Source organism: Miniopterus schreibersii, assembly GCF_964146895.1.
Source record: "Miniopterus schreibersii genome assembly, chromosome: 12".
Lineage (NCBI taxonomy): Eukaryota > Metazoa > Chordata > Mammalia > Chiroptera > Miniopteridae > Miniopterus > Miniopterus schreibersii.
The window spans coordinates 58895594-58916708 of NC_138112.1; positions in this window are offsets into that span (position 1 = coordinate 58895594).

Consider the following 21115-nt stretch of genomic DNA (forward strand, 5'->3'; position numbering starts at 1 on the left):
TGAAACAGCTATTTATAAATTTAAAAGTCAGAAAAATAAGGAAAATAACACATTGAAAGAAAATAATTTATAAATACATAATTTTGGCACTGTTAAACTTAGAACTCTCCAGAAAAGTTAATGAGGGTTTGCACAGCTCTTTAAAAGTCAGTAAGTATTAATATCACCTTCACAATATATCATGGAAGTGTTGAACTGATCTCTAATATATGGAGGCTCTGATTCTAAGGAGTCTGAACTAATAAATTCTTTGATATTTCTATCACGGGGGGCGGGGGGAGAGGGTGGGAACAAAATTGTATGTATACTTTCCAAAGATTTGGTGAAATGATAGGTAGATTTGGTGTTTTGATTATTTTGAGTGAGACTTAGGTGGCCTTGGATCTATAGTAAGCACTGCTAGTCAGTCAAAATAAGTTTATTAAGGGCTTTTATGTTCCCATTAGTGTACTAATGAAGGGTAATGTGGTAGGAAAGAAATTAGACATGATTCCTTAAGAAGCATATGGTCTGGTGGAAAAGAAAGTAAACTACTCCTAAATCTTATAGGGAAATTGTTGCAAATGTGAAACAAGCTTCACTCTAGTACATTAGGTCATGCTTTGCCATCGAAAGGTTGAATAATATTCGAAGAGCCATGTAAAAGACTCCCTTGGCTATGAGAGGTATATTTCAAATGTTTAATTATCTTCATACATCATCAACTTCATGGTGGTAATGACTTCCTAAGAATGATTATTCTGTTATCAGTTACAAATATAGTGCCTGTCTTGATTGTCATATAAACTCTGATACTGATACTCAGAGACATTTTGGCCAGTCAGAGAGCAGAAAATTGGTGGAACTGATTCTGATCAGACCTCAGTGTTTCTTAATCAGAGGTGAGCTCACTTTCATTATCATGAACACCAGATATATATGAATGACATTGCCTACCATGCAGTTAATTGGCTGTAATACCCAGTTTATATTTCCAGGCTAGTCCATAGTTCAGATGGTCAAGATTATCTTTGTGCAGATGTGGGAGGCAAAGCTGAGTGGCAGCACCCGCTGCAATATGGATCCCTTTTATCGTTTTGTTCTAGTTCTGTATTTTCAGCTGTCTCAGACAAAATAGCAGATGATTGGCAATCTCAGCAGTAATCTTCATTTTGACACATGTTTATTTTTGACTTTAAATAAGCCATTTAAATATTCTAACTATAAATACTCCTAAGTACAAATTCAACTAAGATTGTCTATTTCCTACTTCTAGGAAATTATTGTACAGAGGTTGTTGCAAAGATCAAAACCCTAAACTAGTTCCATTTTACCAAACTCTTATTCTGTAATTCACCTTTATACATTTTAAGACAATGAATCTTTTATTAAGTAAGAAGCTCACCTTAAAACTGCATGTGTAAAACAGCTACCAAACAGAGCCAATCTGATTCACTGCACAACATTTGAGTGCCAAGATCATTCAGTGAAAAAATATTTTGCACTGTTCATCATTAATCACTAAAATAATTCAATGCCCTTGCAGGGATTTGTTTAATATTTCTACCAGTATTTGTCACAACAGAATTCTGGAATAAACCATCACCCTATGCTATCTTTTGAAATACACTGAAATTGAGATTTGATCTGGTCCTGGCAGTATTTCAAGCAAAGAAAGTGTTCATTGATTTGGACAGGTTGATTGAAACCCTCTGTTTCACAGGAGCCATGATCCCACCTTGTTACTTATTTTTGAAATATATAGGACAAAACCTAAGAGAAGCATACTGTTTGAAAAAAAAAATAAATGATATAAATTTGAGGTAGATGGAGGCAGGCACAGAAAATAAATGGTCAACCATGTGCATGGGCCACCCACTCATCTTGAAAGTAGAATTCATTAGAGAAGGTTGCAACCTCACACTCTTACCTTCAAATTCATACAGTTCTCAAAGGTTTTGTTGAAATAAACCTGAAATAAACATTTTAAACTTAATCATTTGTTTGAAGTACTTGGCTATTCCCATTAATAAAAATGCTCAGTTTTTAAAAATCTACAAAACATATGTAAAATTAACTTATCAGTAAGATCTCTTAACAACTCTATTAGACTTTTGCCTGTTAAATTAAATGTACACTGTTTACATAGAAGTTTTATTAATTAGAATGGAGAATTTTACACATTTGAAAATCAGTCACTTAGTATTGTAAGTAACATGTAGTTTGGGGTGCTTATGAGAAGTGTCTCCTGTAATTGAACAGTAGAAATGAGTACTGGTGATGTCTTTCTTTTATTGGGAAGAAACAAGGCCCATGAAATCTTCTACTGTTAATTATTCTATTGTATCTTGTTGATTGAAGTTAAGGATTTAAAAAATAATTCTAGAATAGTTGCAGAGGATGTATGGGAAAAGTCACAAACTATTCACATTAAGTGGGATATTTTAGGGTATAAAATTCTTCTGTGCTCTACACTTAAATGCTGTACCGCTATATAGAGAAACATTAATGTGGGTCGTAGTAAAGAAAACTAAAATATCTGTCTGAAAAAAAGCTTAAAGAAAACCACCTTTCCTTAAGATTCCTACTTTGATGATCCTTTTCAATAAAAACCGGATTACAAGTTTAGTGAAGATGCTACTCAACCTCTCTGTTTATTTATTTATTTTTAAACAGCTCTAACAGGAATTAGAAAACTCTGACATAAGCCAAATCTGACTCACCATTTGCTTTTGTAAAATAAAGTTTTATTAAAACATCCATGGGTAGTCCATAAATATTGCCTATAAGTGCTTTTGAAAAATTGTTAGTTATTTTTATTACAGTAGGCTGGTAGTTTCCTAACAGAATTAGTGTAATGTTCTATTTGAGAGAGAGGGGATTCATGAGAAATAAAAATGTAGGTTTCTCTTATAAACAGGCAACCTGGACTTTTGGAAGTAATATGCATTCATGAAGGTTAACCATACCAGAATAGTCAATGAGAAAATGTACCTTAAAAAGAAAAAAGCAAATATGTTGAGTTGAACAAGACAAAAAGTAAAGTAAAAATAGTGTAAGGGCAATTATTTCTCCTAAAAATGTTTAATTTGCTTAATTTTTTGTTTAGATGTATTTTTCAGCATTATTCTCTAAGAAAAAGGCTTTATATTCAATTCTATCTAGATAAGAAATCTTTTTGAATTCAATAAAAAACCCACCATATCGCCCAAGACCAGGTTCATTTTATAACGTTCAGTTCCAAACATCCCAGCCCTCACTTACATAGTTCACATCATTCTATTACACTTTTTTAATGGAATTCAATTGAGTCAAAGCATAATAATGATAATAATCCAAACCAGTCAATTAAACTTAACATTTATCTCATTTTTTTTTTGATGAGTGAAATACCTGTTTTTTCCTGTGAACTGAATGGAATTGAATTCAGCACAGATCAGAAGTCAGATTAATTCTGATCCTTTTAGTTCCATTTCAGTTTTTCAACAAGATTAGATATAGTACACAATATTCAGTTCAGTTAATTTGAATTTCATTTCTCCTTTTCATTAATTTTAACCTAAGTTATACCCTCTCTATAAATCTTACCCTGGATAACACAAGAAACTTAAGACTATGGCACTTTGTAATCAATCTTCTTCCTTTGGGTTTCCCAAAACTGAACTAAAAAAAAAAGTCTTTATTCATAGAACTAGATCATCTGTCTTCTCAACCACCATTTATTGCATGTTCCAATATTTACACCCTCTGTGTCTAAGACACTATGATAAGTACTTCACAGTATGTAGATGAGTTTAAAAACAAACAAACACCTGCCTTCAGATGATTACATTGTAAGACAAAAACTAAGAGCAGGAAAACACTGCAATGTGTAATGTAGAGTGCTAAGTAGGCTACAAATAAAACATAAAGAATGGTGGAGGTAAAAGATAAACAGAGACATCCACTTGGAAGACGACAAAGTAAAAAAATAACATTTTCTGATTATTTCCCTCAAAAACCTCCTGAAGCAAAAAGAGGAAAGAGAGAGAGAGACACGAAAATATTAAGGGACAGTGAAACCACTGATTCCAGCATGAGTGGAAATCTGCATGGAAGAGTGGGGGCTGGGCAGTGGTCTATGCAAGGGGAAGCAAAGCAAGAGAGAAATGCTACGATTATGGATTTCATGGATAGCTGAGAGCCTGTTTGTTAGAGATGGCAAATACATTTGAGTTAATAAAAAACAATCCTTTGTTTGAAATAATAGAGACAAGTGATTGTGCTGGCATTAAGAATCTTCCCTACACTAGACTAAGTTGCAAGACTCGTAGGAAGGAGGCCTAATGAAAGAATCACAAAGATAAACCATATTTTCAATAAGCTATATGTCCCTGGAGTGGCGAGGAGCTATGGTTGTATCTTGTATCTTGGATGAGCTCCTGTTGGTTGTTTTCATTGGCTGGTGGAAGTAAAGTCTAACAGTCTCACCTTGAGTAATAGTCTTACCCTGAGTCATCTGCAGTCCCTGCAAGATGTGAACAGGCTCCTGGTTCCTTTCTCTACAGGAATTGGTTTTAAATAGCTGATCCAGGAAGAACAAATACCGTTCAGAAACATAAAGTTGGAAAGGAGCAGCAAAAGATCAGATGAAGACATTATGAGTCATAAAACAGATGAGATATAAAAAAAGAAATGTCAGGTAAAAAAAATGCCCAGAAAAAACGGTTTTACCTAAGTGCTTTGCCATGAATGTCATAGAAGAAGGGGAGGTGAGGAAGAAGGGATGGGACGGAGAAGAAACTTCTATGAAATACTAAAAATACATACCAGACATCAAGAGCTTTCATAAAAGATGGAAATGTATCAGAAGGATACCAGGCCTGTGTTCCTATGTTGTCAAGCTACAGAAAAGATGTGAAAAAAAGAAAATTGTCACAGGAAAGAAAGTAAAGTAGAAAAGACACTAAGGGTGATAAACAATGATGGAGACATCCTAAGAAATATGATGACCATAGAGAGGTTCTCCAGCACAAACAGAAGCAAGGCACAAATTCAATGTTTAATCATATTAAGTGAAACAATTGTTTCTCTCTTTGAAACTCAACTTCGCCTTATTAACTGCAACTGAACATGAAAATACCGGCAAATATACTTCTAGCTCTCAACAGAAGAGTGTACACTTGTTCACCGAGAGACATGTACAAGAATCTCCAGAGAAGCATTATTTATATTAGCTTTAAGAAGAAAACTTTCAAACATTCTCAAAAACTTAAATTTATAAGTATTTTAGAGATGTAGTATATTTCATACAATGGAATATTTTATAGCAATTAAAATGAACTTATCGCTAACACTTTTACTATATACAAATTCAATAAAAATATATATTGCAAAATGTCACCACAAGCAAAGCCAAAAGCATGCCAAATATCAGAGTGAAATATTTGTAACTTACATCCTAGACCAAAAGAAAATGTCTCTAATATATAAAGAGCACCCAGCTATTAATTATTTCAGAATCAACCAAAAGTTCAATAAAGGACAGAAAAGGGTATAGGCACTTAAAAATAGAAAATAGAAGCACTTTTTAAACATAGGGGGAAAAATCAATTGTGCATTTAAAAGCACAAAGAGAAATCAAAATTAAATCAAGAATACTTATTTTTCCAAACTATTATTTATATTGTGTTGACAAAATTTGAAGAAAGCAGTTCTCATACATTGTTAATAGAAGCATAAATTAGGATAAATCTCTAAAGAAAGAAATCTGGAGATAATTCTCAAAATTACAAATGCACATAACTTTTGACTAAGCAATTATGTTTATAGAAAGTTAACCCTAAGTATGTGTTCATGTATGTGTGGAACTACACATAATAAATGTTATTCAATTCAGCATAGCTTAGTAACAAGCCTTAAGATGTTCATCTATAGGAGATGTGCAAATTAATTATCACATATCACAAATTAATTAACCCTACATAGCCAAATAAAAGAATGAGGAATCTTTTGTGTCCTATTATAGAAATCCTTGAAGAAAAATATTAACAAAAGTAAGGTATACAATAGAATGTATAGAATCCTATCAATTTCAGGGGAAAAAAAAAACTGGATTGTTAAAGGGCAAAGATAAAAGAAAGATTGCTTTGACATGTTTTGAATTTTGAAAAATGTAATAGCATTTCCTATTTAAAATTCTGAAAATGACAATTAACAAACCTGCAGATATTGAAAGAGACTATTTTGAAGACTTTATGACATAATATTTGACATGAAATTAATCAATTCTTTGAAAAAATGCACTAAAAAAACACAAAGAAAAAAAGAAAATATGAATGTTCCTGTATCTATCAAAGAAATGAAATTTCAGGATAAAATTATTTCGACAAAGATATCTCCACACTCAGATGATTTCATTTGTGAACTCTATCAAACAATAGTAATTTTCCACAAAATTGCCAAGAAGAGTAAAAGAGGAAGACAACCATGATAAAATAGTTTGCATTGATTAATCCTTCTGCCAAAAATAACCATAAATTTAAACAAAATATACCCAACAACTGTCTGAAATCTTTGGAGAGGAATTAATGCAGGCACAATTCAAAAGAGACAATGTGAGAGATTGACATTTGCTCTCCCTTGTTTCCTGAGGACATTTGCCAGCTGAAAGTTTGCTAAAATAAAATACTACAAGAAAGTATCAGGTTTATAAGTCTCAGGACTGACCTTTAGAGATGCCAGATTTTGAGTATCAAAATTCTAGGGGAGCAAGGGGTCAAATTGGCCATTGGCAATTGATTCCACCTTCAGCCCCTCTCCTGGCCCTGGAAGTAGGGAAGCACTGAAAGCTCAACTTCTCTCTTCAAGGTTGGCTTATTTGGCAACAATTCCCCATCTTAAGGAGCAGTCCAAAAGTCACCTCGTTAGCATAACAAAAGACAGCTTTGTCCTTTCTTCACTTCATTGCCAAGGGTTTTAGGAGCTCTGCCAGAGACTAGGACAGAGAAAAAACATATATTTCTTGTTATAAATTACAATATTGCAGAACCTAATTGCCCACCCATTAGTGTAAGACCCATTACATTGCATTGGCTCCTTCTAGTGAGTAAGACATTGAGCAATGGACAGCATACGATTTCTGAGGCTAGTTCACAAAAGGAACTGCTGCTTTCACCTTCCCCTCTTGGACAGCTCTACAGAGAAGCCAGCCTGTGTTGTGAGGGCACATATGTTGTAGCTCTGTGGAAAGGTTCCCACATCAAGTCCACGGAGAAAGGAACCAACCTGCCAATCATGTGGTGAGCCCACTTGGAAGTGGATTTTGCAGCCTTAGTCAAGACTCCAGATAATTTCTATTCTCCAAACTTCCAGTGTTCCAGCTGAGATCCCAGACATCACAGAGCAGAGACAAGCCACCCCCACTGTGTCCATGTCAAGGTCCATCCACAGATAGCAAGAGGTAATAAATATTATTGTTTAAGCCACTAATTTGTAGTTAATTTGTTATGCAACAATAGACAGTGAATACAAAATATATATGAATTTATTTTTTAAAAATATGCCATGCCCAGCTGGGCGTGGCCCAGCAGTTGAGCATTGGCCTAGGATCCAGGTGATCAGGGTTCGATTCCCGGTCAGGGCACATGCCCCAGTTGCGAGCTGCAGCAGATCAATGACTCTCTTATCATTGATGTTTCTATCGCTCTCTCTCCCTCTCCCTTCCCCTCTCTGAAATCAATAAAGATATATTTAAAAAAAAATAAAATATATATATATATATATATATATATATATATATATGCCATGAATTTATATCCCTTAGTTTATAACATAATGCCCTGCCAATTTGAAAATAAGGGAGTAATTTAATTACACTTACCTTGAGGTTATTTTGTAATTTTTCATATGCATTTTACCCATATGCATACAGGAGATCACCAATGAAGTATCATACTCTATAAGCAATATTTGGAGGAATATCCATTTTCTTTAGCAAAAGAGATATGGATGATTCATGTTTTAACTACAGCACATAAATGTCTTTAAGCCTAGCTACTGGAAAATTATAGACCACAAATATGCAAATATGTATATGCTCTAGGGCTATGCAGACAATCCCCCACATATTAAACAGATAATGATTTATAATTAAATAATTAAAAGGTCAGCAAGTGGAAATCAAAACCATGTCAAGATATCACCAATAGTGCATTACTAAGAAATCATTTTTGTGTAACATAATCACCAGCCATCTGTGTAAATATGTGCTGACTTAATAAATTGCTGCACTAGAGCCTCGATACTTCCAATAATATATCTGTAATTCAGGAGTATTAAATTTTCGTGGGCTTGAATAATTTACTTAGTAGATGATTACTAAAAAATACTTAGCTATATGCAAAAATAAAAACCTACTTAATTCTCTGTCATTTGTCAGTTGAAAAAGCACTTGAATCTTTAAAGGACTTCGTGGCGAATTAATGAGGATTTTCAGAGCCACATGCACCAGAACTTGGAATTTTTAATTACATAGAAATGAGGCTTTGTGTCTGGCCTGGACAAGGGAAATAATCACCATCTGTCTTCAATTACTTTTCTCCTTTCTCTCTCTCTCTCTTTTTTTTCCCTAAGCACCATCTAGCACCAAATACATATGCTCTCCCTCAGTAAATACATATTTTACAGAAAAGCCTCACAAATCCCTTGTGACTAGCCTGTGGAGAAAACGGAATCTTCGTGCACTGTTGGTGGGAATATAAGTTGGTGCAGCCACTATGGAAAACAGGATGGCATTTATAAAAAAATAAAAATAAACTAGAACTACCACATGATCCAGCAATTCCACTTTTGGGTGTTCATCTGAAGGAAATGAAACCACTAACTTGAACAGATATATGTACGTCTGTGTTTGTTGCAGCATTGTTTACAATAGCCAAGCTATGAAAACAACCTAAATGCTCATGAATGAATAAATGGATAAAGGAGATGTGATATATATACAATGGAATACTACTCAGCCACAAAAAAGAATGAAATCTCGCCATTTGCAACAATATGGGTATTTAACATTCCTCTAGAAATCTAATCCTGACCCTTGAATCAAATTCTGGTTCACACGATCCTCTTATTTCTTCCCACAGCATGTCATTCAGTGGTCTAGCATGAACACATCACATTTTATTGCCCTGTATTTTTGTCCGATCTTGCTCAATAGACTAAGTATCCATTGAGGGCTGATACTATATATTATTTAAGCTGATATCCCAGATGCTTAACAGGATGCCTGCCATTCAGTAGGTATGTGAAATATAGTTACTGTTGGGTAAAATAATTGTTGATTTATATGGAGATTGAGATATCTTCAGGCACTCTGGAGATAACTGCTTTGGTTCCACCGTGGTGATAAAGTCCAGCTGGAACAGAATACTTCATCTGATTTCTGTTCTAGGAATGGCAAGCTGGGTTTGAATTCAGTTTATAGAGAAGATGTTAGCAAAACACCATATTTTCCTCTCAGGTATTAACAACGTGTGCAAGCTTTTTAAAAAAAAGCTTTTGTTGTTGTTGGATATCTTGTTCTTTCTGATAGTCATGTTTGTTAAAATATCTGATGATTTCTTAGGTCTGGGGAGATTCACAGTAATTTCATTTCCAGAAGTCTTGGGCAGTATATGCTAAAATAATGGAAACTGGTGAATTAATCTAGCGGCACTAAGAGGGAGATAAAGAACTGTGAAAGCTGCATGAAATGGAACTGTCTTACAGAGAGTAACAGTGTTCCTATAGGTATAGGAAACTTGCATAGATTGTGTATAAACGAAAAGCGTTCAATATTTATAAAATGTCGCTGAGAAATTAGCAAAGTGAATGTTCATTTAAACAACCCCACCAATTGGCATATAGTGTCCTCTGTGTGTGTGTGTGTGTGCAATTATTAATGTCTCTGTGTGAACAATTTACTCATTCCATTTATTTTTCAACTTTTTATTTCTTATATTATTGCTGTGTTAAAAGTCCTGTGTATAACTCTATGAGAAGGATCGTAACTCAGATATTAAGATTTCACTCTGAAGTTCAGATTTCAAGTTTCACTAACTTGTTATTGTCTAAACATGGGCAAGTTATTTACTTTATTTTTGCTTCATTTCTCTCATCTGTAACTTGGACATAATAATAACATAACTTGGGACCCTGATGAATGTTAAATGAGTTAAAGTACAAAAAGAGTTTAGAAATATTATCGGTATTTTTGCAAGTGAATCAACTAATGCCGGTTATTGTTTAGGCTCATTAGAATGATGATTCTTAACTCAGTATTTGCTGGTGTTTATCACTGTGAGCAAGTTCATTAATCCAAGTGGTCAGTTCTGATTTAAATATACACATATTACTGGCTTCATGAATAATAATTCCACAAATAAATTAGTTATGACCTAACATTAAGAAGCAAACTTGCTTTATGAACACTGGGGCATTCATTTGTATACACCTACATAGAGCAGGAACATAGAACAGAGATCTTAAAGTTGGCATTTTTGCACTAAGTCTTATTTAGAAGAAATCAGATGGCCCTGTTCTCTCTCAGTCTCCCTCTGTGTGCAGGTATGAATTTTCTGCCTGCTCTATTAATGCATGAAAGACTCACTGTAGAGAAGCATCCCAGGAGGAAGCCCACCAATTGGAATTCCAGTTTGGGTCTATAGTTGTGAGTAATTGATCCTAGTCATGTGACCAAATGAAAAAAGAAAATCCTTTGTTCCAGTTAGCAGTTTGATTGCATCAGGTTTTTCATTCTGTTTTGACTTGGGGATTTTGTGTAGAAATCTTGAATTCAATATTAGCATTAAGGACTTGAAGCCAAATTGTTTTTGCTGCAAGTTGCCAAAAGAACCAATCAACAGAGTAAGTGCAGATCGAGCATCGTTCATATTGACTGGATGTAGAACATCTGTTACATGAGACTCTGTTCCAAGGCAATTACAAAGCAAGGGGCTGTCCAACCAAAACTATTTATTCAGTGACTCCTTAGTTGAAGACTGAACTCATGTCCATGTGTAAAAATATGAGTTTGGCTGAAGGATGCCAAACCATCCACCTGAAAGCTAACAGACATCGTCATCAGCCAGGATGAAATAACCAGCTCCCTGTCTAAAAATGTATCAGATATTGAGAAAGGACAGGAAGAAAAATGGAGTCAATAGCCCTTTAGAAGATTTCAACACAATTAAGTCATGTATCTATGATTTTGGTGACATCTCTGTGTTGTGGGAAACAGCAAATGAACCCTGGAAGAAGTAAGATCAATAATATAAAGAGCAAGGAAGGAGAGACATCTCTGTGGGAAAAAGAAAAAAGGGAATACAAGATGAGATTATTTCATGTAAAAAAAAACACCCCACAAGTTTTCAAGATTGTTCCAACTTCACTCATTTTATAATCAAAGGCTCCATCACTTGTAATAACAGGACCCATGTAGAAATAATTTAAGTAGAGGTGAATTAGTATGCGTATTTAAGTGTGCATGCAATGTGAATTATAACTTTAATCATATTTTCTCCTCAAACTTGGAATGATTTCCTCATATTTAACTAATCAGAATTAATGTAATAATATATCATATGTTATGTTTTATTATATTTATCATATTATATTCCTTACTTTTAAACATTTCTTGGGCAGTTGTGTAAATTCTGGTTTTTCCCTTGTCTCAAATTATAATTATTCTCGGGAATTTGATAGACATCTTGGCAAATGACTATTTGCTTTTTGATAACAGGCTATCCATCTCTGCAGATAATTATTATTTTGGTTGGCTTGTAATTAATCATTATTCATTTACACTTTAATTTCTCAAGCTTTTCATAACAACATCATAAAAAATATCAATGATCAAAACTCATGCGGCATGTGGAGCCACATTCCATTTTAGCTGAAGTTCAATGTTTACATGTCATAAGAAACAGCTCTGCCAAACTGTTACCAGCCTGCAAGGTGTATTTTTAGATTTTTCACTCGAGGAGATTTTAAAACAAAATCAAACAACTTCTGAGCACATTCATCGGTGTTTTCCCACAAAAGTCTATGGGGTACAGAGAGCAAAGAGAAGTGATCTTTTCACCCTGTGCAACATGTGGCTATTGCTAGAGTTCAGTGTGAGGCTTGACGTCGCCTTCCATCTATCACTGCCCCTCTGCCTGCTGTTGCAGGACCATAAAGGGCTAGAGAGGCAGCACTGGATAATAGAGGAAAACATACTGTTCTCTTTATGTTTGTTAATAGGGCATGACAATTGTTCCCCAAGTGCCCGGAGGCCATTGTGTCTTGCTACCCTGGAGTGTGACAGCTGATGCGATGAAGGACGTTGTTACTCCACTAATGCAAGCAAAGCAACCCCCTCCCCCCCATATGCTCAGAGCACTCATGGGCTTTGGAAAGCCTTATAGCCTTCTTTATTCTTTTTAGGGAGGCAAATAAAAGGGCTGAATTTAACCCTATTTATTTAAACTGGGTCAATAGATGGATTATTTAATTTGAATTTAGAAAAGAGATTCTGTTTTAGAAAAAGCTGAAATTGTCCTATGAAACGATGCAAAACAAGGAGTTTGTTTCATATGATAAAAAGAAAGGTGACTATTAAAGCAACATTCTGTAATTAACGTAACTTTACAGACATTTGTGATTTCTCACGCCCTTGTGAAATTTCCTCACTTATGGAACTGCCCTAACACTGTGTGATAAACGCTACCTTAGTTCCTGTTTTATAGGTAAGAAAAGAAGTCTCGGTGAGGCTAAGTAATTCACCCCAAGTTACAGAGGTAAAATTTGACATAAGAATAAAACCTGATAAATAGTGTGGGGTGGGGAGGGGGAATCACATCAGACTGTCTTACTTTTTAAGGTGGTGGCAAGGACAGCTACTATGAATTGAGAATTTGCTGGGCACCAAAAATTATGCCAAGCTCTCTGCAGGTATCATTTCATTTAATTCTTACTATAACCCTCTTAGAAAGAAAACATTGTCTCCATTTACAAGTGAGAAATCCTTGTTCTTTTGAATTAGTAAAGAATAAATATTCTAGAAATGGGTTATTGGAGTGATGGAACCAAGATCCTAAGCTATGCATTTCCTTTCTAGAATGGTAATACTAAGAAATTAATTATCACATCTTTTTAACCTGAGAAAGCAGTTATAGTAATTATATGATATATAATACATTTTTTGGCTTTAAGTAAGAAAAGAAAATAATATACAATTATAAGAACATGATGTTAAGGGAACATTTATACAGTGAATTTTATTCTTCTAGTGAATCTACTTAAATGGGCTATAGATATAGATTCATTCTATCCTAGGAAAAAGGGATTCTTGCTATCGCTATAAAAAATCCAAGAATATGTTGTTGTTTTTTTCTTACTGGTTAGTAAATGCAGCTTCAGGAATTGTGGACATCAAAATTTTGCAAATGTTTCAAGAATGTTAACACTGCGTAAAGTGTCTAGGACAAGAATTCTCATACATTTCTGTTGAAAATTGGCACAAATATTCTAAATTAAAGATATGTGTTAAAATGTAATATAGAAACATCTTTTGTTGTTTGTCACAAGAAAATAATTTGCTCAATAGACATATGTTCAAAGACATGAAAAGATACATAAACCTAAAAAGTTACCAACCAAGGGCTTTGTAATGGCCAGTTTTGTGTGTCAGTTGGCTAGCTTGTAGTGCTCTCAGTCAATCAAACACCAAGCAAGGTGTTGCTGTCAAGATGTTTTGTAGATGTGATAAAAGTCCATATATATTTTACTTTATTATATGAGGGAGATTATCCTCAGCATGATTCAATCAAGGAAAAGACTTTAACAGCAGGACTTAAGTTTTCTTGAGGTAAAAGAAATTCTTCCTTTGGATAACAGCTTCAGTTCATGCCTGAGTTCCAACCTGCTCTCCTGACCATTTGCCCTTTGGGTTTCAGACTTGCCTTGCCAGCTCCCATAATCCTGTAATCCAATGCCTTGCAACAAATCTGCTAATAAATATCCTCTATTAGTTTTGTTCTTCTGGTTGAACACTGACTGATTCTGGTTTGTTATGGAAGTAGTAGAATAACTATGCAATAAAATAATTTTAAGCTGTAAAATGTTGTAATATTTATAATCATGAGAATATCTTCAAAATATTGCTAAGAAAACGTCTATAGAAGAGATTAACCAAAGAATTTATATGCATATATGCATAACCCATGGACACGGGAAGGCCTGGGGAGGGGGCAGGAGTGGGGTGGAGGGGGCCAGTGTGGGGGAAAAGGTGGACGTTTGTAATACTTTCAACAATAAGTATTAAAAAAAGAATCTGTTTAGGTTGTTACAACCATATTATATTTGTGTATATCTATATACATCTACATATGTAAATACATACTTTGTAAATATATGTAATCAGAAACCAAAATATTATAAGAGAATTTAACTTTGGCAGTTGTAATTGTTATTGTTTTTAACTTTCTCACTTGTCTGTTTTTCCTCTGCACTCCTATATTTTGTAGAAGTCAATATAAATTATGTATTACTTTTATTTTTAATTGCTAAATACAGGCTCATGAAATAATACACAATGATAGTCATTGAGTCATTCAGTTTTCCTTAAAATAGTTTAAAGACATCTTCATGGACTTGGAAAATGTTTTCACAAAGCTTTAACTATTTGCTCTGAAGTGCTTCTAGATGTTTTGGAAATTTCCAAATAATAGAGAGAAATTTCAATACTAAAGAGTCACGGACATTTGTGTCACCGATTAAAGCCACATGGACATGGATAAGTATTCTGATTTGAGTCCCTTCTAAGTATGTCATTTTGGATATATTTCTTAATTTACTTAATGTAAATAATTTTCACCTATAAAATAAGATTAATTCAAATATTTTACCTCATTCCTCCCCTTAATATTAAATAAGATTTTATATATCTATATCTATATATCCATATCTATATCATCTATATCTATATCTATCTATATCATCTATATCTATATCATCTCTATCTCTATCTCTATCTCTATCTCTATCTCTATCTCTATCTCTATCTCTATCATCATCTATATATCTATATCATCATTATCTATATCTATATATCTATGTATATACATACATATATATATATACATATATATATATATATATAATATTATATTCACCACTATGCCTGCCACAGGTAATGCTCACAATAAATTTTAGAACTTTTTCCTTCTAATTTAAAGTGTAGAATCTCAGGAGCCCTTAGAGAAAATTCTGAGCTAGCTGGTTCAGTGATGGAGACTTATTATTACTTTTTTGAAATTAATGACATGGAAATCATGCAATATATGAACCCAAAGGGTTCAGCTCAAAGTCCAGGTATGAGGCTTGCTCACCCATCATGCCACTGAATAAAAGGGGAGAAAAAGCTGTGGATTCTAAGGGAAATGGCAGAGATCACCACCTCTCGTACCGTCTGCCGCAACCCCGGAGCATCCCAGCTCCTCCATCCCACTACAAACAGAAAGTGCAGAGCAGGCTGCGTGTGGGGTTCCTGCTTGCCTTAGATAAGTGCTTCAAAGGTGGTGCATTTATCTCAACCATCTGCCACTTTAGAGGCAGAAAAATTACTTTGGATATCTTTCCAAACCAGCTTTACTTATGACATTTCCTTCCTCTTTCTAAAGTCTTCAGGATAAAAGTAAGATGAAAGAGCATCAGTCTCTACCCTTCTGACCCAACTAAAGTCAGAGAGTTTACAAATCGAACCTAGTGTGTACTTTAGAGGTCAATGGGAGATTATATATGTCCTGAATGTATCAAAGTAGCCCCATGTTCCTAGAGCAGATTTTCAATGTAGGTTTGCCAACTGGCTCTCAAAAATTTCTATTGTGATTTTGTGAAATAATTTTATTATATAAAGAAGGAAAAATATGAAATAAAATAATAATTGGGGGAAAGGCTGATAGAATGAAGGGGAATTTCAATGTTCTTACTAATGGCCATAGGAAGACCACCTGGAAATGCTACTCTTCTCTCTCAGTCTCTCTCTCTCTCTCTCTTTCTCTCATATATATATATGTATACACACACACACACACACACACACACATATATATATATATAATGCACACCACACACACATACACACACACACATGCACAGCACACTTGATACTATTTCTACATAACTGGAGACCTGATTTTTGCAAAACTCTGATTTAAGCCATCTACAACTCTGAAAACAAAATAGTCCTATAATCCATGTGTGGCAGTGTCTACTTACCCCAAATACTAAATAAAATCAGAAATAGTCCTTTCGTTTATTTGCCGATCCAAACACCCTCTGCAAATGCCCATTCCGTGGAAAAGCCCAGCAGTAATGTGCTGTGAGCAGCACCAGATGAGTGTAAGCAAGAACCTGCTTTTATGTTTCTGGGAACAAATAGTGTGGAAAACTACAAATCACTCTTTGTTGAAGAAAGACATTCTGAAACGATGTTTACATGAGCTTTTCTTTGACTACAGAGAAACACCCTCAACGTTAAGTTTGGGAGCATCGAGAAGAGTTTTGCAAACGAGGAGAGGTTGAATATCCAGCATTGGTTAGCTATAGGGAAGCACATCTAGGAAAGCAAGTCTGGCGCTCTATTTCCGATGTGAAGCATATGGAAAAATATATGATGAAATGATGCTGAAAATTTTTTTCAAGTAAGTTTGTAGGAGCCACAGTATGCTGGGGCACTTGGACTTTGTTCTGCAGGTTACAGGGAGTTGTTGAAACGCTTTGGAGAAATAAATACGATGATCCAGATCTTTTAGTGCTAAATCTTTTACGGGTCGTGAAGGCACTGAGGTACAAAGAGGAATGATTTGACTGCCACCCAGGAAGTTTCACAGCTTCTGACGTCTCCCCTCCATTACCGGTGCCTTATTCAATCCTTATGTAAACTGGGTATTTTATTTATCAGCCCCTCTTTTTGCCAGTGGAGAGGTTTTTTTCCCCAAATACCCCTCCCCCACCAACTAGAAAAGTTTAGCTTTGATTTATTTTACCCATTAGAGCTTTAGACAAGCTGCTTTCTATTTAAAGTTTTAAATAAAACTTAAATAACAAAAATTATTATAGTCAGAAGGACTCGTTTAGTGGATGCCTTTAACAAGTTTCCCACTTTCTTAGTTGTGTGTTCCTGCTGGACGTCTCTGCGATCGGTTCCTTATACACACATCTCTTTCACTTTAAGTGACCTGGCCACTATCTTTTAGTGAGGATGGGCACTGTGCTTTCATGATTTTTAGCCTCAATATGATAAACACCCAGCCATTGTTCTTTCATTGTTATTAGGATAACTTAGACTTGTGTTTTACACAAAATTTCTGTCCAGTCACTACTAGGCACAATGGAAAAGACCAGGGACTTAAGTCAACAATTCTGTATTATTGAGAGGTAAACACTAAGGACTGTACCTATACATTTACATGATTACAAACTATATTTAAATGCACTCTCGCAGCAAATGCCAAATATAAATATTAGAGTTAATTGCCCAATTCTACATTAAACTGACCTTTTCCTGTGATCCAGGGGCTACGCCATAGATGAAACTGGGAACACTTCTATGGTAAGTTTTTATTTCCTAATTGTCCTTCTGGTGGTCCCTGTCTAAAAGAATTATGTAGGATCCTTTCTTTGGCATTTTGATGGTTTTATTGTCAAATGCTCTCGCTGATAAAAATAAGTGGAAGGACTCCCATAAACGTTTTAGTACCTGTGTGAGGCATCGTGATTCCTATTTTTGTTGTCATTGCTGTTTTTCTGGAGTTATTAGTGCCTCTGAAGCAGACACATGATTTTATGGAGTCCTAATGCTGACATATATGTAGGTAGAATTAGTAATTTTTTACTGTTCCAGGGGCTTCCGGCGAGAAGAAATTAATTTATTACTTGACTTAAGAAGGATGCAATATTTACTAAAACAGTTTCTCATTTATAATCGTATCACACCATCAGCAGGACTGCTTGACATTTCAATGGGCAGCAATATAATTTTATGAACTATAACTACTAATGCCAAGTGGATCTTGAAAATACATATTTTGCTTTTTTTTCTCCCTTCTCTAAGCATTTTCCCCCTTCAGGGTACAGATTTAAACAGTAGAGCGTTGCATTGTGGCGATACTGTGCATCCCTGACTCTGCAGTTTCTGTAAATCCAGGTCACTGGACACCTTTTATTACCCCAAAGGGGACCCCATTCTTCAAACTAAAAAATGACCGTTAGATTTCCAAGGTGATGTTCCTTGAACAACCAGCACGAAATGTGTTCCTGGACTTCTCACTATTTTTCATTCCTCTACAGCCTTCAGAAAATACTCTGAGAGGATTCAGAGCCTAAAATAATCTGATGAGGACCCAATGAATTGACAACTAGGTCTTTAGCCTGCTAGATGGGTGTCTTTCCAATGTATAAGATGCGTTTTGTTTCCCTGCTCAGGCATTTTTTGTCAAGGATGTTATACCTCTACTCACTCATTTATATTACTTTAGTATGATGCCTGCACCAGGGCAGCTCTCTTCTGAAGCTTCACAGGATCCTCAAAGATAATAGGACAAAAGTGAATTTATCAACATCTTCCTTCCCTTTGTAGAGCTTTAGGACAGATGCTTTTTAGCATTTTGTAGCATGCCCTGAGTTTTCTTACCTATTTTTTGTTAGCTATTTACCCCCCCCCCCCATGGCTTCCCTTTTAGGCTTTTTTCTACTGACATTTTCCAGTTCACTAAACTTTTTATTTTATAGCCAATCTATTGCTTAAGTTATCAAGTTCCAAATTTTATATACTTTATTTTTTAAATCTAGAATGTTTATTTTATTCTTTAATACAGGTTCTAACTGCCTATTAAAATTTGTCATTATTTCATATTTCTATCCCTCTTCTTTTACGTTTTTTTAAAACATATTAGTTATGGTCATTTAAAAATTCTTGCCTGTAACTACAATACCTATATCATCTGTGCATCTCTTTTTTCCTTATATTGCCTATTGGTAATATTTTCTTGCTCCTTACCATGTCTAGAATACAAGAGGCAAAGAGCCTCCAAGCGATGCTCTCCACCTACACAGACTAGTTCGTTTGTTTTCTCTTTCCTTTGTTAGGAAGTTAGGCTGAAGGTGGACATCTCAATCCAAAATGGGTTGACCTTAAGACTGGGCTAGACTTCCAGTAAGACTCACCCTACCTGTGGTTCAAATTGATATGTTTCTATCTGCCTAACTCTCTAAGAAAGAGAATTATCTACCTATTAGGTAAAACTGCCTTGAGTTAAAAATGTAGATTTGAAGTACAAAGCTAAAAAGAATATAAATGTGGGGCATTGCTTAACACCTTATGTGCATCTATAATTTGTATTGACTAAGTGTCATATAGACAAGTTTTCCCAGTATGACTATTGCATTTTATCCTTGTAGTTACAGTGTCTGTGTATGTAACCACTCACAAACTATTTCATCTCAAAACAACAATAAAAACCTCACACATGAGGTGTTTATACCACTGAACAATTCTACAGCAACCATAATTACCTTCCTAGTAAATCAATAAAGCTTATTGCAATACAAATAAAATTAATGTTCACAAAAGTATAAAGTTGAATCCAATCCATAATCACACAAACTATATTTAAAATCAAGTGTCTTGGGACATAGTTTATAACCCACCTCCTCCCACATCTACTTATTGAAAAGGTCCAAGTTCAAAGCAAGGGCAACAGCTGCAAAAAGTGGTTATAAAATTTGATGTGCTCATACACCATCTCCAGTTAGAATCAAATAATCAAAAAACTGCAATTAATCTCTGAGATTGTCTATTATCATGCTAAACACACTAGAGAAAATGATTTACCAAATTGAACACAGAGTTTGCCTTTTGAGTACCATTTAGAAGGGGAATGAGATTTCATAAAATTACATAGACCAACAGTTTGGGCAAAATTCTTAAGTTCTGTGTTTCCGTCATTTAGGCTCCCTCTACCCATGCCAGTTTCTCACCTCCTTTGACTTTTAAAATATGGTACTCTTAATTGTTGGAATCCTAAGGAGACCCTTATTGGTTTGCTTTTAAACTGAAAATGAAATGCAAAAGAAATGAATTCAAACCTCCAAAACACATATCATGAAATTGTTTATACTCAGGTGAGGTCAGGACACCTTTATTCTTGAATTCTACCCAGTTGCTGACATTTTATATCGTACCTCCAAGACATTGGTTGGAATCTGATTTAAATGACTCAAATAACTCTATGCTGGATCCTAGGCCCCTGGTCTTCTGTTGATTGAAAGTAAATGTCAAGGTGATAAAAACTAATCAAGTCTGTTTTACTCCATTAAAATGTTGAAAATTCAATAAAGCTAAAATTCACAAACAGTTGGCTTTACTTTAAGGACACCTGATATTGACATTTTTATGATTCTGCCAGATTTCCAGGGTAGCTTCTAGACTCATATCAGACACCTATAAATATCTCAAGCTTTATGGCTCAAAAAACAAAACAAAAAGGAAGGCGGCCATTATTTCACATAAATTTCCTCTCATGAACTTTTTTAGAAGCTGAATTTTCCTATTAGTGGGAAGTCACAATTATTAATATGAATATCACAGGATAGTAAATCAAATGATGAAATATAGTTGGTATTCATAATTGTTTTAAAATTGCATTCTCTACCAATTACTAAACTTTTTAATGTTTATTTATAAAAACAAAATGGTTGTCAGGTGATTTGTCTTTGTGAAGCATTACTGCCTGGAAAGCTTTTGTGAAGCTTGAAATTTACAGTAAGTCAACTCTAGTCATTCTTTCCTTCTTTCAGGATGAATGGCAATGAATCTCAATGTGAATGCAGTATGTCAATGTGACAGCCCATGGTGTCAAGGTGGTAGATGAAATTCTCCAAGCTGTTTATTTAAATGTGCTCTATTTCATTCAGAAGTAGGAAGCACTGGATATGAATCTACCTGATCTAAAGGTATTTGTTTCCTTGTTTGTTTCTTTTGACTATAATCCAAGAGATTTAGGCATCCAGAAAAAGAACATGGCTAGAATATGTAAATAACTCCTTGTCATTGTAGCTAAAAGAGTAATAGGAA